Here is a 27157-nt window from a genome sequence, read left to right on the forward strand (position 1 = left end):
ATTCAGGTTCAGGTCCCATTTCCCTTAGAGCCCGGAGAAAAAGGACATTTGTTGCAGACAGTATCCTTGCTACTAGTTCAGAACTTTTTGCTTTTCTGTCTGAGTCAACAGCCTGTGGCTCTGATACTTCTATATTTCTTTTTCTACGAGGATATAAAAGTTTTGGGCATCACTCATAACCCCAGTTTTGGGGGGGGGTTTTTTGGCTGGCTTCCATGTAGTTGATTACATCCAGTCTTATACAAAGAAATGTTCTGTAGGTGCTAGATTTCTGGATCAGGTACCTAGAAGCCTGGTGATGTCTGTATGGAACATTTCAATGATCAGCTTCCTGGAGAGGCTGTGCAAGTAAGCAGGAAGGCTTGCGATCTCAGCAACCTCATTCAAGATCAACAATTTCCTTCTCTGGTCCTCGTATGTCTCTTTCAAAAGAGAGGTCAGTCTTTTGACTTTTTGATAATTAAATTAATGACTCACTGAATTTTGCAGTCTCTTGGAATTTTTTTTTTTGTTTGTTTTCCCAGTTGAGAATAAGTATATTTAATTTCATTTTACTAGATTTAGACAAATGCTCTTGACCACGATGTTAAACTCAAATAGAAACAGATCCCTCAAGTCATCTATTGATTTAGGAAATACAAATGAAAATCATCTATGTTGTATTGTATTTTCATTTATTTTGTTAAACATTTTCGAATTACATTTTAATCTAGTTCTGGCTATATTGGCTCACATTTGATCTCTTTTTTATTCACTTTCAAGAAATCTGTATATCCAAACTGCCATCACTATGTTAGCTATTCCTGCCAGTTTTATAAAAAACTCTAATTTCATGAATGTGCTATCATCAAAATTAGTTGGGGGGGGTACCCCCATTGAATGGGGGATACCCCATTGAAGACCTCCTGCCTAACCAGTTCTGAATACAAAATATTGTCAAGGAAATACCACTTCATTTACTCCACAGCATAATATAAAATGCTTTATCAAAACCTTGTTAAATCCAAATAAACTATAAACACATACACAGAGTATTTTACTCATCAAACAACTTGATAACTCAGCCAAAAAAAGGAAAAAAAAGATTAATTTGGCATGATTTGTTCTAATTGAATTCATATTGGCTTTTTGTACATGAGGGAGTTACAACAATGGAGCAAGCTGATGAAGTCTATGTATATATGAGAAGCCAATTATACTGTAATTACTAAAAATGTCTAATATTTTAAAATTTTAAGATATCATATTAAATATGCTAAACTATTCTTGAGTTTCCCCAATACTTTGTCGAGATATTTTAAACTCTCCAACATGCTTTACTCAACCAGGCTTTAAAAAAAAAAAAAAAAACTGTTAATCTTTGATAAAGATTGAGTACTTAGGAGAGATTAGATAACTGCTCTGCTATATAATTAGAGCTGGGTTAATCTACAAATAGCACCTCATTTCTGTTAAGAGGTTATTAAGAGATTTCATTTGGATGATCTCAACTTCCTTGATTTTTATTTTTCATTTTATCTTATATAGCAGGAGTTCTTAACCTGGGGTACATGAACTTTAAAAAAAAAAAAAATATATATATATATATATACACATACACACACACATACATATATGTACATATATATAGATCTATATGCACACATATGTATATAAATTGTATTCTGAATATGAATTATTTGGAGAAGTTTCATAGGCTTTAACAGGCTCCTAAAGAGGTCCATAAAGCAAAATCTTAAAGGAATCCTTCCTTTAAGTGTGTTTAATAACCTTGTATTTACTATTTTATTCATAAAGTTCCCATCTATCACTTAGTAGTTACTCAAGTATTTTATAAATTCCATAGTTATACGAAATGGAATTTTACTTTCTATGCCTTCCCAATAAATTCACTTGGTAAAATATAGAAATGCTGTGGGTTTATTTCATATCCTACAACTTTGATAGTAATTGTTTCAACAATTTATTTTTTTTTGGTCAATTCTGTGGAGTTTTCTAATCACACATCACAGCACCTGCCAAAAAATAAAAGTGATAATTTGTTTCTTCTTTTTCTGTGCTTATTAGTTTAATTCCATTTTTAAAAAATATATTATATCAGTAGTTCTTGGTTTTATATATACATTATATTATTTACCATGTTAAGGAAGGATTACTTTTTTTTTTTGTTTCCCCCCCAATAGAAATGGGTTTTACATTTTATTGAAAAGTGTTTTTGGGTCTACTGATATAACCATATAATTTTTGTTTTTCTTGTTAACAATGCAATCACTTATATTTGTAATGTTCCTAAAATTAAACCAACTCTGAATTCTTTGTGCAAATTCACAATGTAAAATGTTTAGGATGAACTGCTGTAGTCTCTCTTTGCTTATTTTGACTCTCCTTGTTTAGATATCAAGACCCAATTAGTAAATGTAAATAACAAATGTGCTTGTTTTCCTCAGAAACTCAGGAGGATCTTCCCCTCCCAGACTGGATTTTTTTTTTTTTACTAGGCCTTCCTTTGCCTTAATTCTACCTAGCCTTAATCATTGAATGGGTTGTTGCCTCAGTCAAACTAAGACCTGTTAAAGATCTTGGCTTAAAAAGGTCAAAGTCTCTCACTGTATTCAAGGTCATTTTAACTCATCCTGATCTATATCTTGCCTCTGGACCCAGAGGGCACTGAAGGAGAACATAAGGCTGGTAATTTTGCACTGCCCACTCTTATATAAATCCAATTCATTTGCATGTAATAGCATCACTTCCCTAAAGTCATGGTTCTCTTTGAGAATGAAAAACAATCAATCAAGATCATATATGTAATGCTGAAAGAACTAGGTGGAATCCTTTCTCTCTTTGCAAGTAGTTTCGATAATATTGGAATTTTTTTTTTTTTAAATTGGAAAGAAGTCACTTGCAAATCCATCTACCTAATCCTTTTCTTTGAGGGCTATTTTATATTTTTTCAATTTTTTTTTCCCCGAAAATTAGGCTGTTACAATGTTTTCTTTCTTTTTCTACTGCTCTAAAGTATTTTCTATTTTTGGACACATTTATCCGTTTAATTTAATTTTTTTAATTAAAAAATTTTATTAAAGCTTTTTGTTTACAAAACATATGCATGGGTAATCTTTCTTCATTGACCCTTGCAAAACCTTCTGTTCCAAATTCTTCCCTCCTTCCCCCTACACTCCCCAGATGGTAGGTAGTTTAAATATGTTAAAATAGTTGTTAAATCCAATATATCTATCTATACACATTTATACTTGCTGCACAAGAAAAATCAGATCAAAAAGGAAGAAAAAACTGCAAAAGAAAACAAAACGCAAGAGAGAGTGAGAATGCTATGTTGTGGTCTACACTAGTTCTTACTGTCCTCTCTCTGGATGTAAATAGCTCTCTTCATTACTGAGCAAGTGGAACTGGTTTGTATCATCTCATTGTTAAAAACAGTCTAAGTTGTCAGTTTTATTGACATATAGCTGAAATAATTTCTAATAATATTCTTTTTCTTTTGCTTGTTTTTTCCTTTTCACTTTTTTTTGTTCCTGCTAATTAGGCTTTTTTCATTTTTAAAAACAAAATTAGCCAATGGCTTATTTATTAAATTGGTTTTAAAAAAGTAAGTTCCTATAATTCAATAGATTTTTTTTAATCCAATTTTATTATTCCTTCTTTTAATTTTATGATTTCTATTTTGGTGTTTAAATGGGGTTTCTCTATTAACTGGCTTACTATATTTTTAGTTATATGCCAAATTCACAGATTTATTCTTTTTACTTTGGTTGATCTCCAGAATCTTTTTAAACTTTTCTTCAATGGCCATTTTATAATTTTTATTTTATTAAGTTCAATAAAGGACATGCTCAATATTTATGTTTTTCTGTATGAAGCTTTAAATGTCCTAATAAATGGCAAATTATTGTAAAAAAATTTTTTCTGATCTACATTTTAAGTTTCTCTTTACTCTTTTTTCCCTGATTCTTTGCTCATATTTTCACATTTCCACTTGGCTCTGATCTTTTCATTCAGAATGCTTATTTTATTTTTTTTTTCAGAATGCTTATAATACTTCAATTTCGTTAAAAGTCCATTTCTTATAATCCACAACTTTAGCAAAGTTGCTGGTTATAAAATAAACCCACATAAGTCATCAGCATTCTTATATATCACTAACAAAATCCAACAGTCAGAGTTACAAAGAGAAATCCCATTTAAAGTAACTACTGATAATATAAAATATTTAGGAATCTATCTGCCAAGGGAAATTCAGAAACTTTATGAGCAAAATTACAGACCACTTTTCACACAAATTAAGTCTGATCTAACCAATTGGAAAATTATTAAATGCTCTTGGATAGGGCGAGCAAATATAATAAAGATGACAATATTACCTAAACTAATCTATTTATTTAGCTATACCAATCAGACTCCCAAAAACTATTTTAATGACCTAGAAAAAATAACAACAAAGTTCATATGGAAAAACAAAAGGTCAAGAATTTCAAGGAATTAATGAAAAAAATCAAATGATGGTGGCTTAGCTGTACCAGATCTAAAATTATATTATAGAGCAGCAGTTACCAAAACTATTTGGTATTGGCTAAGGAATAGATTAGTTGATCAGTGGAATAGATTAGGTTCAAGGGATAAAACAGTCAACAAATATAGCAACCTAGTCTTTGACAAACCCAAAGATCCCAGCTTTGGGGATAAGAACTTACTGTTTGATAAAAATTGCTGGGAAAATTGGAAACTAATATGGCAGAAACTAGGCATTGATCCATACTTAACACTGTACACCAAGATAAGGTCAAAATGGGTTCATGACCTAGGCATAAAGAATGAAATTATTAATAAATTAGAGGAACATAGGATAGTTTACCTCTCAGACCTGTGGAAGGGGAAGGTCTTTATGACCAAAGCAGAACTAGAGATCATTACTGATCACAAAATAGAAAATTTCGATTATACCAAACTGAAAAGTTTTTGTACAAACAAAACTAATGCAGACAAGATTAGAAGGTAAGCAATAAACTGGGAAAAGATTTTTACAGTCAAAGGTTCTGATAAAGGCCTCATTTCCAAAATATATAGAGAATTAACTCTAATTTATAAAAAATCAAGCCATTCTCCAATTGAAAAATGGTCAAAGGATATGAACAGACAATTCTCAGATGAAGAAATTGAAACTATTTCTAGTCATATGAAAAGATGCTCCAAGTCATTATTAATCAGAGAAATGCAAATTAAGACAACTCTAAGATACCACTACACACCTGTCAGATTGGCTAAAATGACAGGAAAAAATAATGATGATTGTTGGAGGGGATGTGGGAAAACTGGGACATTGATTCATTGTTGGTGGAGTTGTGAACGAATCCAACCATTTTGGAGAGTAGTTTGGATCTATGCTCAAAAAGTTATCAAACTGTGCATACCCTTTGATCCAGCAGTGTTACTACTGGGATTATATCCCAAAGAGATTATAAAGAAGGAAAGGGACCTGTATGTGCACGAATGTTTGTGGCAGCCCTTTTTGTAGTGGCTAGAAACTGGAAACTGAATGGATGTCCATCAGTTGGAGAATGGCTGAATAAATTGTGGTATATGAAAATTATGGAATATTACTGTTCTGTAAGAAATGACCAACAGGATGATTTCAGAAAGGCCTGGAGAGACTTTTTTTTTTTTTAATTTTATTATTTTTTTTTTTTATTTAATATCCTTTAATTTACAGGATATATACATGGGTAACTTTACAGCATTAACAATTGCCAAACCTCTTGTTCCAATTTTTCACCTCTTACCCCCACCCCTCCCTAAATGGCAGGATGACCAGTAGATGTTAAATATATTAAAATATAACTTAGATACACAATAAGTATACATGACCAAAACATTATTTTGCTGTACAAAAGAATCAGACTCTGAATTATTGTACAATTAGCTTGTGAAGGAAATCAAAGATGCAGGTGTGCATAAATATAGGGACTGGGAATTCAATGTAATGGTTTTAGTCATCTCCCAGAGTTCTTTTCTGGGTATAGCTAGTTCAGTTCATTACTGCTCCATTAGAAATGATTTGTTGATCTCATTTGTGAGGATGGCCTGATCCATCAGGACTGGTCATCATCTAGTATTGTTGTTGAAGTATATAATGATCTCCTGGTCCTGCTCATTTCACTTAGCATCAGTTCGTGTAAGTCTCTCCAGGCCTTTCTGAAATCATCCTGTTGGTCATTTCTTACAGAACAGTAATATTCCATAATTTTCATATACCACAATTTATTCAGCCATTCTCCAACTGATGGACATCCATTCAGTTTCCAGTTTCTAGCCACTACAAAAAGGGCTGCCACAAACATTCGTGCACATACAGGTCCCTTTCCCTTCTTTATAATCTCTTTGGGATATAATCCCAGTAGTAACACTGCTGGATCAAAGGGTATGCACAGTTTGATAACTTTTGAGCATAGGTTCCAACCTATCCCCCAAAATGGGGGGATTCGTTCACAACTCCACCAACAATGAATCAATGTCCCAGTTTTCCCACATCCCTCCAACAATCATCATTATTTTTCCTGTCATCTTAGCCAATCTGACAGGTGTGTAGTGGTATCTTAGAGTTGTCTTAATTTGCATTTCTCTGATTAATAATGACTTGGAGCATCTTTTCATATGACTAGAAATAGTTTCAATTTCTTCATCTGAGAATTGTCTGTTCATATCCTTTGACCATTTTTCAATTGGAGAATGGCTTGATTTTTTATAAATTAGAGTTAATTCTCTATATATTTTGGAAATGAAGGCCTGGAGAGACTTACACGAACTGATGCTGAGTGAAATGAGCAGGACCAGGAGATCATTATATACTTCTACAACAATACTAGATGATGACCAGTTCTGATGGATCAGGCCATCCTCAGCAACGAGATCAACCAAATCATTTCTAATGGAGCAGTAATGAACTGAACTAGCTATACTCAGAAAAAGAACTCTGGGAGATGACTAAAAACCATTACATTGAATTCCCAATCCCTACAGTTATGCACACCTGCATTTTTGATTTCCTTCACAAGCTAATTGTACAATAATTCAGAGTCTGATTCTTTTTGTACAGCAAATAATGTTTTTGGTCATGTATACTTATTGTGTATCTAAGTTATATTTTAATATATTTTAACATCTACTGGTCATCCTGACATTTAGGGGAGGGGGTGGGGGGGTAAGAGGTGAAAAATTGGAACAAGAGGTTTGGCAATTGTTAATGCTGTAAAGTTACCTATGTATATATCCTGTAAATAAAAGGCTATTAAATTAAAAAAAAAAAAAAAAAAAAAAAAAGTCCATTTCTTTCCTCCAGATTTCCAGGTCATGTGAAAAAAGAAGGCAAGCTAGAAATTTCCTCCAGTTTTCACAACTTCTTAAACCTCTCCAAAACAAGAAGTGATCTTCCTGTAGGGTATTCTCTACAATCTAAAAAAACCTGAAGAACTCAACAGCAGAGAAAGCTATATCCTCTATTCTACCAATTTCCACAGCCTGGCATGGTAGCACAACCTGAAACACAAATGTGTGTGCTTCAGCAATTTTCTTTCTGCTGTAATAGTCTTTGCTAACTACCCTCCCTATCCTGAGCTGGGACCCTCATGATACCAATTCTCAGGCAAAAAGCAACTGAATTTAATTGAGACTATCCACATATCCTGTGCAGCAGAGGTGGAGATACGAGTAAAGAATAAAGCTTGCTCTGGCGTGGATTGCAATTATGGCAGCATATTATGCTGTAGTAGTTCTCAAGCAGAGAAGTAAGGAATAAAGGGAACTGGAGTAAGGCACCAGCAAGAGGATCCAAAAATTCTAAGGGATAGGGGGATAACATCCAGTAGATATCAGTTCTATTCCCCACCATGAGGCACTTGAAGCAGAAACTAAGGCTGGTGAAAAGGGAAATACCTGAGCATAGGAGATTTAGACAGCTTTAAGGTCTACCTTTTGGAGGAACAACCATTGAAAGAGTCAGAAAATAAACAAGAGGTGAATAAAATGGGGGAAAAAAGATAAAATTTTGAGAATAAGCAAAAGAAGTAAATATATTCTCTATAGTAAACTGATAGAATAGGTCAGACAATTCCAACTTCTCCAGATTTCCCCCACAAAACTATACCTCAGGGAAAATGTAGAGCAGTCAAAATGAGCAAGAATTAGACCAGATTAGTGGTCTAGCTGGGACAGATACCAGGATGGAGATGGAGATGGAAATGGAGATGGAGATGGAGGGGGGGTGGGGTTGTTGGGTGTGAGTGTAAACAGCTCCAGGTTTGTTTTGATGAAAAAGAAGCTGCAGGCTCTAGAGCTAGCTGGGTTGGGTGGTAACCTCATCCCTAACCATAGAAATTTCCACCTCCCAAAGATTGTGGGGAGTAGAGACAGTATCTCTGTGGGAGAATATTGAGAGAAACTCTGCTGATAAGGAACACCAGCCCCAGTTGTGCTCCTGAGATGTGTCTCTGAGCAAGGAAAAATCAATACATACCTGGTGAGTGCAGAAGCAGTGGGGTAGAAGCGCTGCTACAGGCACTTCCAAAAGGCTATAGAGTTCTTGGTTTCTGTTCCAGGCCAGAGAGGAAAACTAAGGAGGACTTGAAATCAGAGACACTATCCCCCATAGAGGGACTAGAGGTGCTGCAAAGAGAGGAAAAAAACAGACAAAGGAGAAAGAATTTAACCACGTGGGAATAGAGAAGACTGGGCTTCATCTTCGGAGGAAAATACTGAAGTAAAAAAAGCCTCTCCTATACCCCAAACTAATGTTTAATGATCACCTGCCCCAAAAGAATTCATAAGAAAACTCAAAAAAAAAAAAAAAAAAACTTTTAAAATCAAATGAGAGATACTGAGGAAAAACAAAGAAAAGAAAAAAAAAAGAACAATCCAAGAAGAACAAGATTATGAAAAGAAAGCCAATCAATTAGAAAAGGACATCCAGAATCATTAGGAGGAAAATGACTCCTTGAAAACTAGAACAGGACAAGGGGAAGCCAGTGAACTAATGAGACCAAGAAATAAAAACAAAATATAAAGAATGAAAAACTAAAGAGAAAAGTGAGACATCTCTAAAGAAAAACAATACATTTGGAGAACAAATCAAGAAGAGGAAATATAAGTATAACTGAAGTACATAAAAGCCATGATCAAAAAAGGAATCTTGATAAAACAAGAAATCTTGAAGTCTTAGCACAAGAGGGAAAAATAGAAAGAGAAAAAATCCACCAATTCTCACCTAAGAGATCCTAAGAAAAATGTACAGAAACATCATAGTCAGATTTTTAAAACCTCAGAGCAACAAGAAAAAATCAATTTAAATAGGGAGAGCCACAATTTAGTCATACGAGAACTAGCAGAGGCTACAAGACCATAGGTTTTGGAACACCATATAATGAAGACCAAGATAACTAGGGCTGCAGCCAAAAATATTATATCCAGTCAAGTTAAGCATAATCCTGAAAAAAAAAAAGGATACTCAATGAACTGCCAGACTTTCAGGATTTTGTTGCAAAAAAGACTTGAAATTAATAGAAAATTTGACATGTAAGATGCATGACAAATATGAGATAAATATCAAAAACTTTCAAGGAACAAACTGTAAGTGTTTTATACATGGAAACATAAACCATATCTCTAAAGATTGTCATTAGTAATTAATTGGGTAGTCCAAAAGAATGTGGTAAAGCTGAGCATGATGTGATTATAAAAAGCAAAACCATGTAGGAAAAAGGTAAAAAGAATAATTATGTTATATGAATGAGGTACAAGAGCAAGAAGTGATACAGAAGAATTAGAGGATGAAGAAGGGCTGGATAGGGCTAGAACCCACTCTCGCTGGGAATGGGTTAAAGAGGGAACAATTTATAAATATCTAGATCTGGGTATAAAAGTATAAGAAAGGAAGGGAATAGGATGGGGAGGTATAGAATGGGTACAGACTAACAGGAATGGTGTAGATTAATCGGAATGTGATAAAGAGGGAGGTTAAGGGTGGGGGGGAGGATTCTTGGGGAGATTGCAGGTTAATTAATAGCAAGGCAAGTAGGTAGAAGAGTCAGCAGGGATAGGAAAAAATATTCACTCAAAAGAGAAAAAATAGGGAACTACATTATATATGTCATATTAAACAATACTATTTTAGATTAAGATAACTAGGTAATATAAGGTTGAAATATTGCTGTAGTGTAGGAAATGATGACTTGGTGGATTTGGAAAAATAGGGAAAGACTTGGTCTTAATGAAGTATGAAGGTATCTACCTTCAGAGGAACAGAGGACAAATAAGCATAGTATGGCCTTATATAAGTGTGTGTGTGTGTGTGTGTGTGTGTGTGTGTGTGTGTGTGCGCGCGCATGCGCGCTAACAAAGGCAATAAAATAAGAGAAAAAATAAAGTATAAGAAAAGAGGAAATAAAACTATCCCTATTTACAGATGACAAGATATTTCATTTAGAAAATTCTATGGAATCAACAAAGACAATAATTAAGACAAAGGTTTCAGCAAAGTTACAAGTAATAAAATAAATCCTCAAAAATCAACAGCATTTTAATATAACAAAATCCTTAGGGCAAAAATAAGAGGAAATTCTGTCCAAAATAACAAGAAAATGCAAAAAAATTTGGGGATAGATCTATGAAAGCACATAAAATATTTGCTGCACCAGAATGGCAATTCTGGCAGAGGAGAGAAAAGGGTACATTCAAAAAATGTTGAAAAGTTAAAATTGACAAGTCTTGGAAACAGATTACATATAGGGTATAGGAGAGAGAGAGAAAGAGAACTGGAGGATTACACCTATACTAAAGGTTTCAATGTGAAGAGAATATTGTTACCCTTTTAAATTCTAAAGGGAAGAAGTTTTAGATAAAAAATGAGTTCAATTTTGGGCACTTGAATTTAAGATGTTTACTGGACATTCAGTTTCAAATGTCTAAAAGGCAGGTGAAGATGTGAAAGTGGAGGTTGGCAGGGAGATTAGAGCTAGATAAGTAAATTTAAAAATCATTAGCACAGAGAACATTAATTAAATCCATAGGAGTAGATCAGATCACCAAATGAAGTGAGTGGTATAGGAGGTATAAGAGAGAAGAGAGCATAGGACAAAGTCACTCATGGTAAATGGACGTGACCTGGGAGAAAATTCAAGTGAAGGACAGAACAGATGGGCAGAGAGAGTGATATATCAGAAATCTAGAAAGAATATTAACAAGACGGTAATGGGAAGTGTCAAAAGTTGCAGAGAGGTCAAGAATGAAAATTGAGAAAAAAAGTATTAGGATTTGGCAATTAAGAGATCATTGATAACTTTGGAAAAAATAATTTTGGTGGAATGATGAATTTGGAAGGTGGGTTGGGAATTAAGGGAGATTAAGGAAATTAAAAGGAGAGTTAGAGGAAAGGAAATGAGCCAGTAGAGATGGGAGAGATAGAAGACAGGTGAAACTGTGAGGTTGAGAGAAGATACTTCCCATTAAAGGAGTTGGAATGGGGTAAAGTTTGCTTTGGCAAGGAGTGGGGCCATCTCTTTATGTAAGACAGTGGTGAAGTTGGAAAAAATGGCAAAAAGCATCAAAATAAAATGAGAGAAAATTTAGAGGAGAATCAGTTGGCAAATGGTCTCAGTAAAATGTTTCTGTAAAATATACAAGGTTTTCAAATGATAGGATGTAGGGAGGAAGGATAAGAAGAGATTAAAAGAAAGATGCACTATTTTAATCTAGTTCTAAAAAGTAATTCTTTGACAATTTTATTGGAATGATATTGTATCTTTAAAATTAAATAAATTGCCATTTTCATTCATTAGCAAAGTCCAGTGAATACCTCTCCAATTGTATGAGTTTATTTCTACAGAGTGTTTTATGCTTGTATATTGCTGTAGTTTCTATATTTCGGAAGGTGGGCTTCTAAATATTTTATATATTCTATAGTCATTTTGAATAGACTTTATTTTTCTATAAACTCCTGCTGAGTTTTCTTAATAATATGCAGAAAGGTTGATGATTAATGTGGGTTTATTTTATATCTTCTAACTTTAGTTATTATTGTTTGCATTAATTTAGTTGGCTCTCTAGGTTCTTTAAATAAAACATTACTCTTCTATGCTGGTTACTTCAATTTATCTTTCTTTTCTTATTACTAAAGGTAGTATATTTCTAGGTATGAAGAGTGGTAACAATGGACATGCTTGTTTTTATCAAATGGGATCAAATATTTACTAAATTGCTTAGCACAGTGCCTAGAACACATTAAATGCTATATAAATGCTTATTCTCTTCTCTTCCCTTCCTTCCCCCTAAAACTTCTAATTTTTTTTAGAAAGATCACTAAATTTAAATGTATTTCTTTAACATTAACTCCTATAGTTGCCATATAGTTAGAAAACACAGAATTATGGATTTCCATGGATTCTATATATGGTAATTACAAGTAGTATGGAATATATTGTTAATAATACCTTACAACTTTAACAAGTCAAGAAATGGCATAAAATATCATCAGTGACCTCAAAGACTGGATAAGTAGGTAGCCCTGTCATTCTGCAAGAATAAGAAGCAGCAGATATGCAGCCTAAATGCTGTTCTAGGATTCTTAAGATAGCAAAAGAACCAGAAAAAAACCTTTAGCATATTGGATAAATTCTCAATGAAGAATTTCTGAAAAAACAAAATAAAAATAACAAGGGTGAGAGGATATAGAAGGGGCATAATATGCTCTGATGGAGAAAGTATCCACAGAGATGAGATCAGAGATATAGCTAAGCACTTGAATTCTTTACTGTGTTATTAAATTCTGCTTCTGGAAACATATTACCTAAAACTGAAACACATTGAGTGAGTAAGTAATGATTTTCAGACACTGGAGGCTTCCCAAAAGCATTCTCACCTTTATACTCCTCTCTATAACATACTCTTATTTTTTTTTCTGTGACTGTGCTTGATTTATAAATTATAAAGATGGAAAAACAGATAAATTGAGGAGATGGACTTGAATATATAATTTCAAAATTCAATCTGGTTTAATTTTAGTGGATATTTTTTAAGGCACATTTTAGTTCTGGGTAATAATACATTGTGTTATAAATATTGTTACACATATACTTCCATTTTTATGATAGTTTGAAATGTTATATGAAAATAGACACATAAATCATTATATATACTCACTCATGTCTTATACTTTTCAAAGATGCTTTATCTTAGTTTCTGGTTAACTGCCAATTAGAAACGGTTTTTGACACCAGCTTCTCTGCTTCTAAGCCTACCCCTATCAAGTTAATCTAAAAATAAGCATTTAAATGAACAAGGGCTTCTACTATTTAAAGAAACCATGCAATGAAGCATTCTGTAAAGCAAGCAAATCAGAGAGTGATCTGAATTTTCTTAAAATGCAATAATCTAAGCAAGAAGTGATAAGGATCTGAATTAGGGTAGTGACTATATGAGAAGAGAGAAGGCAGAAGATGACTGTGGTATGAAGAGAAAATTGACAAAGTTTGGCAAATAACTGAATATGAGAAATAATGAAAAAGTAAACAGTCTAGGAGCAATTAAATAATTAACAAGAATTTACTAAGTGCTTCCTATGTGCCAGACACTGTGCTAAACTCGAGGTACCAAAAAAAAAAAAAAAAAAAAAGCAAAATAAATTCTGGGTTACTGGATTTTTTTAAAAAAATATTCCACAAATAGATTAGGTTCAAGGGATAAAACAGTCAACAAATATAACAACCTAGTCTTTGACAAACCCAAAGATCCCAGCTTTTGGGATAAGAACTTACTGTTTGATAAAAATTGCTGGGAAAATTGGAAACTAATATGGCAGAAACTAGGCATTGATCCATACTTAACGCAGTACACCAAGATAAGGTCAAAATGGGTTCATGACCTAGGTATAAAGAATGAAATTATTAATAAATTAGAGGAACATAGGATAGTTTACCTCTCAGACCTGTGGAAGGGGAAGGTCTTTATGACCAAAGCAGAACTAGAGATCATTACTGATCACAAAATAGAAAATTTCGATTATACCAAACTGAAAAGTTTTTGTACAAACAAAACTAATGCAGACAAGATTAGAAGGTAAGCAATAAACTGGGAAAAGATTTTTACAGTCAAAGGTTCTGATAAAGGCCTCATTTCCAAAATATATAGAGAATTAACTCTAATTTATAAAAAATCAAGCCATTCTCCAATTGAAAATGGTCAAAGGATATGAACAGACAATTCTCAGATGAAGAAATTGAAACTATTTCTAGTCATATGAAAAGATGCTCCAAGTCATTATTAATCAGAAAAATGCAAATTAAGACAACTCTAAGATACCACTACACACCTGTCAGATTGGCTAAGATGACAGGAAAAAATAATGATGATTGTTGGAGGGGATGTGGGAAAACTGGGACATTGATTCATTGTTGGTGGAGTTGTGAACGAATCCAACCATTTTGGAGAGTAGTTTGGAACTATGCTCAAAAGTTATCAAACTGTGCATACCCTTTGATCCAGCAGTGTTACTACTGGGATTATATCCCAAAGAGATTATAAAGAAGGGAAAGGGACCTGTATGTGCACGAATGTTTGTGGCAGCCCTTTTTGTAGTGGCTAGAAACTGGAAACTGAATGGATGTCCATCAGTTGGAGAATGGCTGAATAAATTGTGGTATATGAAAATTATGGAATATTACTGTTCTGTAAGAAATGACCAACAGGATGATTTCAGAAAGGCCTGGAGAGACTTACACAAACTGATGCTGAGTGAAATGAGCAGGACCAGGAGATCATTATATACTTCAACAACAATACTAGATGATGACCAGTTCTGATGGATCAGGCCATCCTCAGCAACGAGATCAACCAAATCATTTCTAATGGAGCAGTAATGAACTGAACTAGCTATACCCAGAAAAAGAACTCTGGGAGATGACTAAAACCATTACATTGAATTCTAATCCCTATATTTATGCACACATGCATTTTTGATTTCCTTCACAAGCTAATTGTACAATAATTCAGAGTCTGATTCTTTTGTACAGCAAAATAATGTTTTGGTCATGTATACTTATTGTGTATCTAAGTTATATTTTAATATATTTAACATCTACTGGTCATCCTGCCATTTAGGGGAGGGGGTGGGGGGGGGGTAAGAGGTGAAAAATTGGAACAAGAGGTTTGGCAATTGTTAATGCTGTAAAGTTACCCATGTATATATCCCTGTAAATAAAAGGCTATTAAAAAAAAAAAAAAATTAAAAAAAATCAATGAAAAAAAAAAAATAAAAAATATTCCACAGCAATTGATAGCACTTTCCAGAGTAGACACAATAAATATGAAGAGGTTGTGCCCATTAGGTATACTCAAAGAGCCTCTCGTTCTTCCATTAGAATATGTACTCTCTGAAAACAGAGATGAGGTTTTCTTTGTAGCCTCAGTGATCAGCACTCTGCCTGGTACACTTCAAGTTTTTTGTAAATGTTTGTTGACTGAATGACTTATGTATCCTTTACAACTGTAGACCTTGAAGACAAGATATAAGCCTTTGCCAGATTCTATCAGTTTATACATCTAAACTTAACCTTTAAAAGACAGATAACATGGCAGAGAAAGAAAAGGCTAATATAGAAACAGACAGAGCACTGGTTTTATTTATTATGTGTCATTAAATCCTGATTCTGTAAACTTATATTACCTAAAATTGAGTTGCTCACTAATGAACATATAATAAATTATAGAAGAACTCAACAAAGAATTTAAAAATCAAATGAGAGACATTGAGAAAAACCTTAAATTAGATTTGGACAAGGGGAAGCTGCCAGTGAAACCATAAGAGACTTAAGAATAACAAAAAAGAATATAAAGAATGAAAAAATTGAACAGAATATGAAATATCTTATAACAAATCTGAGAACAGATCAAGAAGAAAAAATAAAAGAATTGGAAGACTGTAGAGGGCCAGAACTCTAGAAAAGTATACTTGAATCAAGGACAGCAGGGTGTTTATATTAAGTACCTACTCAGTGTGATTGATGGGATAATAGTTCTTTAGTTAAACATATACTTAATGTGATGTAATGATGTAATCACTCTAGTTGGCATATATATACTTAGTATGATATGGTAATGTTGCTGTAGTGATGCAATTGTACTGAGATATTTAAAGGCTGAGAGGACTAGGAAGGGTTAGGGTTAGGGTTAGACAAAGAAGACTCCGGACTCCATCTTTGACCAGCCTTGTGATGGCTCTCCTGCCTTCATCACTTCTCCACTTAAAGACCAAGGTCCATCCAGAGATCCTCCAGAAATCTAACATGAACATTACAGACTACCTGAAAGATCTGACTGAAAAAAGAACCTTGACACAATAGTGCAAGAAATAATCCAAGAAAATTGTGCTGGAGTGATAGAATATGAGAAAAAAGTAGAAATAAAAAAAAAAAAATGTACCAATCTCTTCTTCAAAGAGATCCTTTGTGGAAAACACACAGGAATATTATTGCCAAATTTTGGAATCTCCAGATCAAATAAAAAATTTTGCAAGAAACAAGAAAAGAAAAACATTTCAAAAACGCTGGAGCTACAACTAGAATTGTACAGGACTTATCAGCAGCCACAATAAAAGACTGCAAGTCCTGGAATTATATTTACCAGCAATTAAAAGAACCAGGCCTGTGGCCAAAAGTATCCAGCAAAATTATCCATAACATTGAATGAAAAAGAGGATATTCAATGAACTTGCAGATTTTCAGGACTTTCTTTCAAACCTGAATTCAATAGAAAATTTAACATTAAGAGCCATTATCAAAGATCAATTTCAAGGAATTTAACATGGACACACTGTTTATGCTTTTTACATGGAAATGTATACCATATGTTTAAAACTGACATCAGCAATTGGGTAGCTCAAAAGAAAGATTGGGGGAAAGTTCAGTAGACTCTAAAAAACACAAAACCACCTAGAAAAAGGTAAAAATAGTAATTATGCTACATAAATGAGGTGCAGAGGAAGAACAGATATAGAGACATTAGAGGGGGGAGGAGGGCTCATAATTCCGAAAACCTATTCATATCAGGAATGGATTAAATAGGCAACACTACATATATACCATTATCCTCCAAAATCTATTAAAAAGTAAGGGGGAAGTGTAGTGTTCTGATTAGTTTTCTGGAAGTTTCTGGGGCAGCCTTCTTTTCAGTACAGTAATCATTACAAGAATAGGTATTAAAGTCCAAATTCTTTATTGTTTCCTTGCTTGGGGCCTGGGCTAGCTTGGTCTCAGTGGAGGAAATGCAGGAGGACAGGCTATTCACCACGGTAGTGTGAAATGGAGTGAATCTCTTAGTCGAAGGGCTTGTGCTCTAGCCTCCAGCCACCACAAAGGTGGGAAATGGAATGAATGTATCTCTGAGTCCAACCCTGGCTGAGTTTGTCCCAATTTATACGCTCTATTATAATTAGATCATTTACAGTATACTGAGTATAAACCAATCATTATATTACTAGGGAACCATTATTTGTTGTAAGATTAAATCAGTCATACTGAATCTATTATTCACCATGCTAAACTAGATAACCATTGTCTTATCAATTCCACTGACTTAGCACCTTATAAGAATCCTTGTTTCAAGTACAGAGGTCTGGCCCATAAGAGGGGGAGAAGGAGAGAGAAGAAGAGGAAGCAAAGGGTGAGGGAAGAAGTTAAGGGAGGGATCCATGAGGATCCATAGGTGGGGCAAGGTTAAGTAATAGCAAGGCAAGGTAAGGAACAAATTTATAGGAGTGAGAGCTGGGATAGGAAAGAGATAAGTGAAATTTAAAGATTCAATATTATAAGAGAAATCTACATTATATATTCGTCATACTGATGTTGTTTTGGATGCATGTAGGTGGATGTATGTGCATACATACATGCGTGTGTGCGGGTGTCTCGATGTGTATATTATATATGTATGTGGGTATATGCATATCTATATATATGTCATGTAATATATATCTGTGTTTAACTATATAGCCTGCTTGGGGGAGGTGGGAGGGATGAAAGGGGAAAAAAAGAACCAAGTTTAAAAAAGTGTGCAGCAGAGAACCTAAACAGGAAGCAAAAAAAGGATGGACATTCATGAATATAATTTCTTCTATTATTAATTAGCCTTTCTTGAACTAATAATTTATTACTATATATTTTAAATCCTTGTTCTGCTGGATACTTGAAAATTTTCTGTTTTGTTTTGTTTTGTTTTTCTTTTCTGTTTTTCTGTTCCTACAATAAAACTTGCTTATTTCCCCCCCACCCCCAAAAATGGATAACTTACCAGCAGCAGTCAAAAACAGCTATAATCACATAGCAGCAAAACCCATAATTTCACAATAGACCGAATGAACAATGAATTCCACTGAAGAACTTACATATTCCACTACAAAAAAGCACAAAAAGACAGCCAGAAGTCCATTGCAATAGGAAAAGGGAGCCCTTCCAGCAAAATGAGAATGAGGGATTCTAAACACAGGATAAATACTGCCTACTATGCTTTCTCTCCAGAAGCAACAAGAACAGAGGGCTCATAGAGAAAAACTGTGGAGGAAAGTCTTCCTTCCACACACAATTTGGAAGCCCCTCAGAGTGGCAGCAAGGAGTATGACTAGCACAGAGCTGCAGCACTCAAAAGGGAACAATCCAGGTCCAGAAGCTCTGAGATCCCTAAAAAATGCTCTGTATGGGATAGAACCAACTCAAACTCAAATCACTCTGGTTCTCATAAAGTGATCAAGAATAATCCCCAGTCAAGTTCTACTTAATCATATTTTGGGACCAGATAGGCCCAAATAAATGTAAACAGAAGTTGTTTCTGTTTTGGCCAGAAACCTTGAGGGTCTTCCCCTCCCAGATTGATTTTTTTTTTTTTTTGTCTAGGTAAAAAAGGGCAATCAAAACCTCATTTCTTATCTAGCACTAATGGAGACCTATTAAAGACCTTAAAAGATAAAAGGCCAAGATCTCCCACTACATCCTGGGTTATCTATATCTATATCTTGCCACTGGACCCATATGGCTTCAGAGAGAAAGTGAGGCAAGTAACTTTAACCCAGTCCTCTCTCACTTAAATCCAATTAATTTGCATGTCAAGGCATTACCTCCCAGATCCTCTTCAAGGATCTGATCCTTGAATCCCCATATGGTCCTCTTCAAGAACAAAGGACAAGCAATAACAAGAATAAGCATCCAGAAAGTAGTTCAAACATCAAAGAACTACAGTCACCTTTACCCCTATAGAGATAAGAAACTAGGAGTTTCTTATCAAAATGAGAAGAGACCTTGAAACGTAATGTTCCAAAAGGCAAAACCTGAAGACTTACAACTAAAAACAATTTCCTTTGCAAAAAGCTGAATTATGTTCCTTCAGAAAAATTAAAGAACTTTAAGGAAAAGAGGATTTTTCAAGAATTTTTGCTTTAGAGGTTAGTAGAAACTTTGAATTCAAATTCAAATCCAGAGAAACAAGGAAAGCTAAATTTATTTGAGCATTTTCAAGGATATGTAGTGATATGTTTGGAGTTTAGCACCAAATGTTGAGATTGATGTCCAGGCACCAAATGTTGAGCTTCAGTCATGTGACAAATTCACAATGGCCATTCTCTTTGGCAAAAAGTAGGATTATTTAGGAGATGAGTTACAGACAAAATGAAGTGATACAATATTCACCAGGAGTGGTAAATATGAAATAGATTTGAGAGAGCTAAAGAGTTACCAAGGAACAGAGTTTGTAAGGATGATTCATTAAAGGAATATGTCATGAGGTGGGAGTAGTACTCCACTGACTGGCAGGCTAACTCCATAGAGAAATTTAGTACCCTAAAAGAGTTAGCTATAAGGAGAAAGATACCATGAGGTATGGGGGTGAGAGAGAAAGGGTGAGGAGAAAGACTCTCACCATGGTGGACTAACCCAAAAGGGATTCAGCAAAGGTAGAATGGGTCATGTACAGATTTAAAGGGGAAATTTAAACTCAGAGGGTTAACATAACTTGGATTTCTGACTGGACATAGCAAAGTGGAGCCACAACCTCCATAGAGGTTAGGACTACACGGTACTGATCCCTTCCCTACTTGTCTCAGGGAGTAATCTTATTAATACTTCAGTCTTTCTCTGCCAATTCCACTTACTTACCCAGGACCTATCATATAGGATGAGATGGTTCTAACATTCTAATAAGTGGTGAAAAAAAGGTGTCCTTTCAGACCCCTATGGTCTTCAAAACATATCGAGGAAGTGAGATATGAAAAACAGAAATGCCAGAGATGGATTGATATTTTACTGAGAGTTTTAAAAAAGTGAAAGAGAAATGAGGGTAAAAGGAAAGTATACTAGTGCATTAAGGAAAAGAAAGAGGGTAGAATTTCTTAGAAGTGGGATATGTAAGAATAATATACAAAAAGGAAGTAGGAGAAGTAGATATTAGATGAAATGAAGAAAATGGGGTTGAACATATGGTTTGGTATAGAAATATATCAAACTAAACTGATTTTTACGAACTGATACAAGATAAAATGAGTAAAACTGAAGGAACAATTTACATTAACACTGTAAAGACAAACAACTTTCAAAGACAACTCTGATAAGGCACAGTATCAGATTCTCCTTGATGAAACAAGCTATCTACTTTTACAAAGAGATGGACTTTGATCAATTCAGAGTGTAGATGTATGTATATGTGTGTTTATAAATACATACACACATGAACACATGCACATATACATACAGGTATGCACAGCAGAATTAGGTGAAAGCATATATGTAATCTACATGTACATTAGAAAAAAAGCATGACAAAGTAATAGTTTCACACAATCTTATTTTTATATATTGCTATGTATTTGATAATATTTCTATTTTGTCATAGAGAAATGTCATATAATATATAGTGGAGACAATTTAAATTCAGAAAAGGTGTTTTGTGTTTTTTTAAACCACAAAAGAGGAATGGGATATAGGTTCCACTTGAAGAGGACTGTGTTGGTTAAGGTAAGATATAAAATAAGCTCACAAAAATCCTCAGCAGGAAGATATAAAAAGAAAATTGCCATTAAAATAGCTAGAGATGATATGAAATACTTGGGAGTCTACCATTCAACACACACACACAATGGAATTATGTGAATATATTAAAAAATACTTTTTCATGTAAACACTGATTTAAACAATTAGGAAAATATTGATGTCTTGTGAGTGGGCCAACCCAACATAATAAAATAATATTATCCTAAGCTAACCACTGATTCAATACTATATTAATTAAACTACCACATAATTACTTTATAAAACTAGAACAATAAAAATTCATCTGGAAGAAGAAAAGATCAAGAATATGAAAAAAATCAATGGGAAAAAAATCCAAAACAAAGGTGATAGAGAAGTACCAGATCTCAAACTATATTACAAAATGGTAATCATCAAAATTATCTAGTGCTGGTTAAGAAATAGAATTAAGCATATTATACAGAAGTAAAAGACCACAAGTATTTGATAAATCCAAGCTACCTGGGCCCAGAAATCATTCTTTAACAAAAACTCCTTAGAAAGCCATCTGGCAGAAACTAAGCACAAATTGATATCTTACCCTGTATACCTAGATATGGGTAAAATAGGTACGTGATTTAGAAATAAAGGGTGATATATCTCAAGCAAATTAGGGGAGCATGGAAAAAATTACCATCAGATTAAATTTGGATAAGAGAAAAGTTCATAACCAAATGAGATTGAGAGGACCATGGGAAATAGAATGGATAATTTTGATTATATTAATTTGATTAGTTTAAATTTTAAAAGTTTTGCATAATGCAACCAAAATGAGAAGAAAACCAGGAAACCGGGGAAAATTTTTTTTCAGCAGTTCTCTTTCTCATAAAGACCTCATTTCTCAAATATTTAGAGAATTGAGTCAAATTTGTAAAATTAAGAATCATTCCCTGGTTGATAAATGGTTAAAAGATTTGAACAGTTTCAGAAAAAAAAAAAATCAAAGCTATCATTATTCACATATGAAAAAATGCCCTAAATCACTAATAGTTTGAGAAAAGGAAATTAATTCTGAGACAACACACTTCATAACCATTAGATTTGCTAAGCAGACAGAAAAAGAAAATGACATGCTGGGGAAATATAGAAAAATAGGTATGCTAATGCACGTTAATGGAAATGTGAATTGGTACAACCATTCTGGAAAACAATTTGAAACAATGCCTAAAGTATAAAAAAAAATAAGGAACCTCTAAGTCAATTACCCCTTTCCCCTCCAACAAACCTGCTGGGCTATAGATAGCCCCAGTCTCCATAATGAGATGAATCATTCATGGATTATGGTCTCCCTGATGTATATTACAAACTAAACACCTGTAAGACGCAATAGCTTTGAGATTATATAAAGCATAATCTATCCCCATCATGTAGATTACAAATAGCATTAAATCTTTTCCAATCCTCATTTAAGGAGTGGACAGGAGAGTCTTAGCTCAAATAGAATACATAAAAACAATAATAAGTAATGTACTTAGGATAAAATCAGGGGACAAAGCAGGATTATATTGCATCATGGTCAATACTTAGTCCTGGGTATGAAGGACAATGCTTCCCATGAGAACAATGAACCCAAGAATTCTTTTCCCCAATCTTGATTGCTGCTAAGACTGGTCAGTAGTATTTGGAATGGGTCTTTCCAAGTTAACTGGGTCTCATTGGTTCAAAAGAAAAGAAAGAAGTAAAAAGACCCCCTTATTGGGCTCATTGTAAGGGAAAATAAGAAAGAGCACAGAAACAGAGACAGTGTAATACTACTGAAATTCTCCTTTCCGTGTGTGTGTGTGTGTGTATGTGTGTGTGTGGAATGGTGCTCTAGGAAAAAAACATGCAGCAGAACCTGCAAAGTGAAATGAGCAGAACTAGAAGAAGAATGTACCCAGTAATAGCAACATTGTATAATGATCAACTATGAACTAGTTAGTTATTCTCAGCAATACAATGATCCAAGATAATTCCAAAGGACTCATGAGGAAAAATACTATTCACCTCTAGAGAAAGAATTGATGGAGTCTGAATGCAGTTCAAAGAATACTGTTTTTTACTTTATTTTTTCTGTTTCTTATTCTTTTTGGTCTGTTTCTTCTTTCACAACATGATTAATATGGAAATATGTTTTACATGATTGCACATATATAACCTATATCAAATCATTTCTCATCTTAGGGAAAGGAAAAGTATTGGGAGGGTGGGAAAAAATTTGGAACTCAAAAAAAAATTTTAATGAACTTTTAAAATTCTCTTCATATGTAATGATGAAAAAAACACAATTAAAAAGGAAGAAAATAGTACAAAAGAAAATACACAACTAGTGTTAACTATGAATATAAGTGGAATGAACTCACCAAAAAAAAAAAAAAAAAAAAAGATTGTAGAATGGAATAGAAAGCAGAACTTAGTAATAATTTGTTTACAAAAATATACTTGAAGCAGATATGTACAGAGAGTTGAAATAAAGGGCAAAATGGTTTATGTTTTAGTTACAGTAAAAAAGGCAGTCATAAAAACCAAAATTTCAGTCAAAACAAGAGTAAACTTAAAAGAGAAATAAACAGAAAAACTATATTTTAAGTTTACAAAGCAATTAATTAATATAAATTATTACCAATAATAATTAACATCAATACTAAATATATACCACCAAATAGCATAGAAAAGTTAAATGAGTTACAAGTAGACAATAAAACATAATAATGAGGAATTTCAATTTATTCCTTCCTGATCTAAATAAATCTAGTTTAATTAATTAGCTAACAAATAGATAAGATAAATGGAAAAATATGAAGTTAAGTACTGAAGAGAATTTTAGAAAAATTAGGAAGAAAGAAACATTTAGATAGACTTCTGGAAATTATTGAATGAGAATAGAAAGGAGCATGCATATTTTGCAGCTGTCATAATTTATAAATAATGGCCATGAATTAATGTATAAAAACCTAAAACAACTGCAGAAAAATGAAGATTTTTCATGGACCACAATATTAAAACCCATATTCAATAATGGACTATTGAAGAAATTATTAAAATTTAATTGCAGGTTGAATAACAATGCTACAGAATAGGTGAGTCCCAGAATAAATCATAGAATAAATCAATAATTTCATTAAAGATAGCCACAAAAAAACATAGTAAAAAATTAGGGGATACATCTAAAGCAGTCCTAGGGGAAATTTTATATCTCTAAACACTTTCTTTAATAAAGGAAAGAGTCAATCAAGAAATGTGGCATGTGATTAAAAAAAGTAGAAAATAAACAAATTAAAAAAACCAATTAAAGACCAAAGCAGAAGAGAATCAATGAGAAAATAATAAATTAGCAGAATGAAGAGAATCATAAAACTAAAAGGAAAAACTGCTGAATTAAAAGTTGAAGGCTATTTTTCAAAAATCAAAATAGAGGAACCATTAGCTAGTGAACACAAAGAAGCAAAACCAATTACCAGTATCAAAAATTTTAAAAAGGTGAATTCACAACCAATGAGGGAATTTTATACAATCATCCATCAATAAAATTGATCATCTACATGAAATGGGATTGGTATTTATAAAAATATAAAATGTCTTTTTGTAGTTGGAAACTGGAAATTTAATGGATGCCCACCAATTGGAGAATGGCTGAATAAGTTGTGGTATGTGAAGGTTACAGAATATTATTGTTCTGTAAATGACTAGCAGGGTGATTTCAGAAAGGCCTGGAGAGACTTATATGAATTGATGCCAGCCAAGTGGAATGAGCAGGACCAAGAGATCATTATATACTTCAACAACAATACTATATGATGATCAATTCTGATGGACCTGGCCCTCTTCAACAAAGAGATGAACCAAATCAGTTTCATTTGTTCAATAATGAAGAGAATCAGATACAGCCAGTGAAAGAACTTTGGGAAATGAGTGTGAACCACAACATAGCATTTCCACTCCCTCTCTTTTTATCCGCTTGCATTTTTTATTTCCTTCTCAGGTTAATTTTACCTTATTTCTAAGTTCGATTTTTCTTGTACAGCAAAGTAACTGTATGGATATGTATACATATATTGTGTTTAACATATACTTTAACATATTTAACAGTATTGATCTACCTGCCATCTAGGGGAGGAGAGGAGGGGAAGAGGGGGAAATATTGGAACAGAAGGTTTTGCAAGGGTCAATGTTGAAAAATTGCCCATGCATATATCTTGTATATAAAAAGCTATAATAATAATAAAAAATAAAAACAAACAAACAAAAAATAATGGCAAGGGTGGAGAAGAGGAACATATTGGTAGAGAGGAGAAGGGAAAGGAAAAATAGAGGAAGAGATTTCATATAAATTTTGTATGCAAAGATGATTTTCTACCACAAAGCATCAGTGAGAAGAAAGCTAAGCAATGCAGAATCAAAGCTTTTGAATTGTAGTGCTAGAGTCCCTAAGAAAGCAAGAACAATCAGCTAATTTTTAAAGAAATTAATACTGAAGCAGAAGTTTAAATATTTTGGCCACATAATAAGATAGGACTCATTAGAAAAGACTCTAATATTGGGAAAGATTGTAGGCTAATGGAAAAGGATGAAATGGATAGATGATCATGAAGACAATGAACATGAACTTGGACAGACTTCAGGAGACTGGAAGGACCCAATGTGCTGTGGCCCGTGCAGTCAGGAATAGGCAGATTAAGCTGAATAACTTAACAAGAAAAGCAATGAAGACAAGAAAAGTAAAATAAAGAAAAAAGCATAGGCAAAAAAGAAAGAATACCACTTTTTGTGGATGTTGTAATGATTTTTTAAGAGCTAATTAAAAGATTAGATCCAACTAAAAAACTAATCAAAATATTTAACAATTTCAGTCAGGATATAAGATAAATCCACACTAATCACCCACATTTCTGTATATTAACAACAAAATCCAGTGGGAAAAGAATGAGAAATTCTATTTAAAATAACTATGAACAGTGTAAGATACTTGGAAGTTTACCTGCCAAGACACACAGAGGAACTAACCTCATGAACATACAATACAAAAAACTAACCTCTTCACACAAATAAAAACAAATCTAAATATTTGGAGAAATATTAATTGCTCACAGATAAATTAAACCAATATGATAAAAGGTATAATATTAAGATAAAAAAGAATAGGGATAAAAAAGAATAGGGAAAAAAAGAATAACAATCAGCTGGAAGAATAAAAGGTCAGAAATATCAAAGGAATAATGGGGGGGGGGGGGAGAATGGGAAGGGAACCTAGAAATAGTACTACATTTCAAATTATACTACAAAATTGTAATCATCAAAAAAATTGGTACTGGATAATAAAAGAGATTGATCAGTAAATGAGATTAGGTATACAACATAGAGAAACAAATGACTACAGTAATATATTCAGTATTATATTGTTTAATAAATCCAAAGATCTCTACTATTAGGATAAGAACTCACTATTTGACCAAAATTGTTGGGAAAATTAGAAAGAAGTCTGATGAAAATTAGTAATAAACCAACATCTCATAATGTATTCCAAGACAAACTCCAAATGGGTATATGCTTCATACATAATGGATGATAATAAGCAAATTAGAAAATTATGAAAATTAGAGATTTGGCAACTGATTTGTTAGGTGAGTTGAGGAATAATTTAAAGTTTAGGATAGTATTATGGCTGCAAACTTGAAAAACTAAAAGGATAGTAAGAATCATTGCTAGAAATAAGAAAAATCAGAAGAGAGATGGATTTGGTAGGAAAGATTGTTTTAAACATAGTAAATTTGAAATGTCTAACAAATATTCAGTTCAAAGTGTCCAAAGGCAGTTGAACATGGCTAAATGAAGCTCAAGAAATGAACTGTAAATACATGTGTAGATCTGAGAGTCATCTTCACATAAATAATAATCAAATGCAAGATAGCTGTGTGGGATGTAGAAGACCCTTACCCAAAATCGCTACTCAGAGATCATTCAGTAGAAAACAGAAAGGTTGTTTATTAAAACCTCCAGAGGATGAGCCATCCCATCACGATATAAGGGAAAGAGAAAACTCGTGGTAGGAGGGCTAAAGAAGCAGTAAAGATACACAA

The 27157-nt window shown here is 33.4% G+C and overlaps 1 protein-coding gene across 10 annotated transcripts in view; it reads right to left on the reverse strand.

The window, feature by feature from the left end:
- The window catches only part of SEMA4D (semaphorin 4D), a 180941-nt gene that overhangs the window by 70281 nt on the left and 83503 nt on the right, over positions 1–27157 (reverse strand). For 9 of the 10 annotated variants that reach the window (XM_031939345.1, XM_031939337.1, XM_031939304.1 and 6 more), the window contains one exon: positions 8525–8673. The exons of the other annotated variant lie outside the window; for it this stretch is intronic. The gene's annotated coding sequence lies outside the window, so the exon portion shown is untranslated. The remainder of the gene's footprint in view (positions 1–8524; positions 8674–27157) is intronic. 10 annotated transcript variants of the gene reach the window in all.

Source organism: Sarcophilus harrisii, chromosome 1 (assembly GCF_902635505.1).
Source record: "Sarcophilus harrisii chromosome 1, mSarHar1.11, whole genome shotgun sequence".
Classification (NCBI taxonomy): domain Eukaryota; kingdom Metazoa; phylum Chordata; class Mammalia; order Dasyuromorphia; family Dasyuridae; genus Sarcophilus; species Sarcophilus harrisii.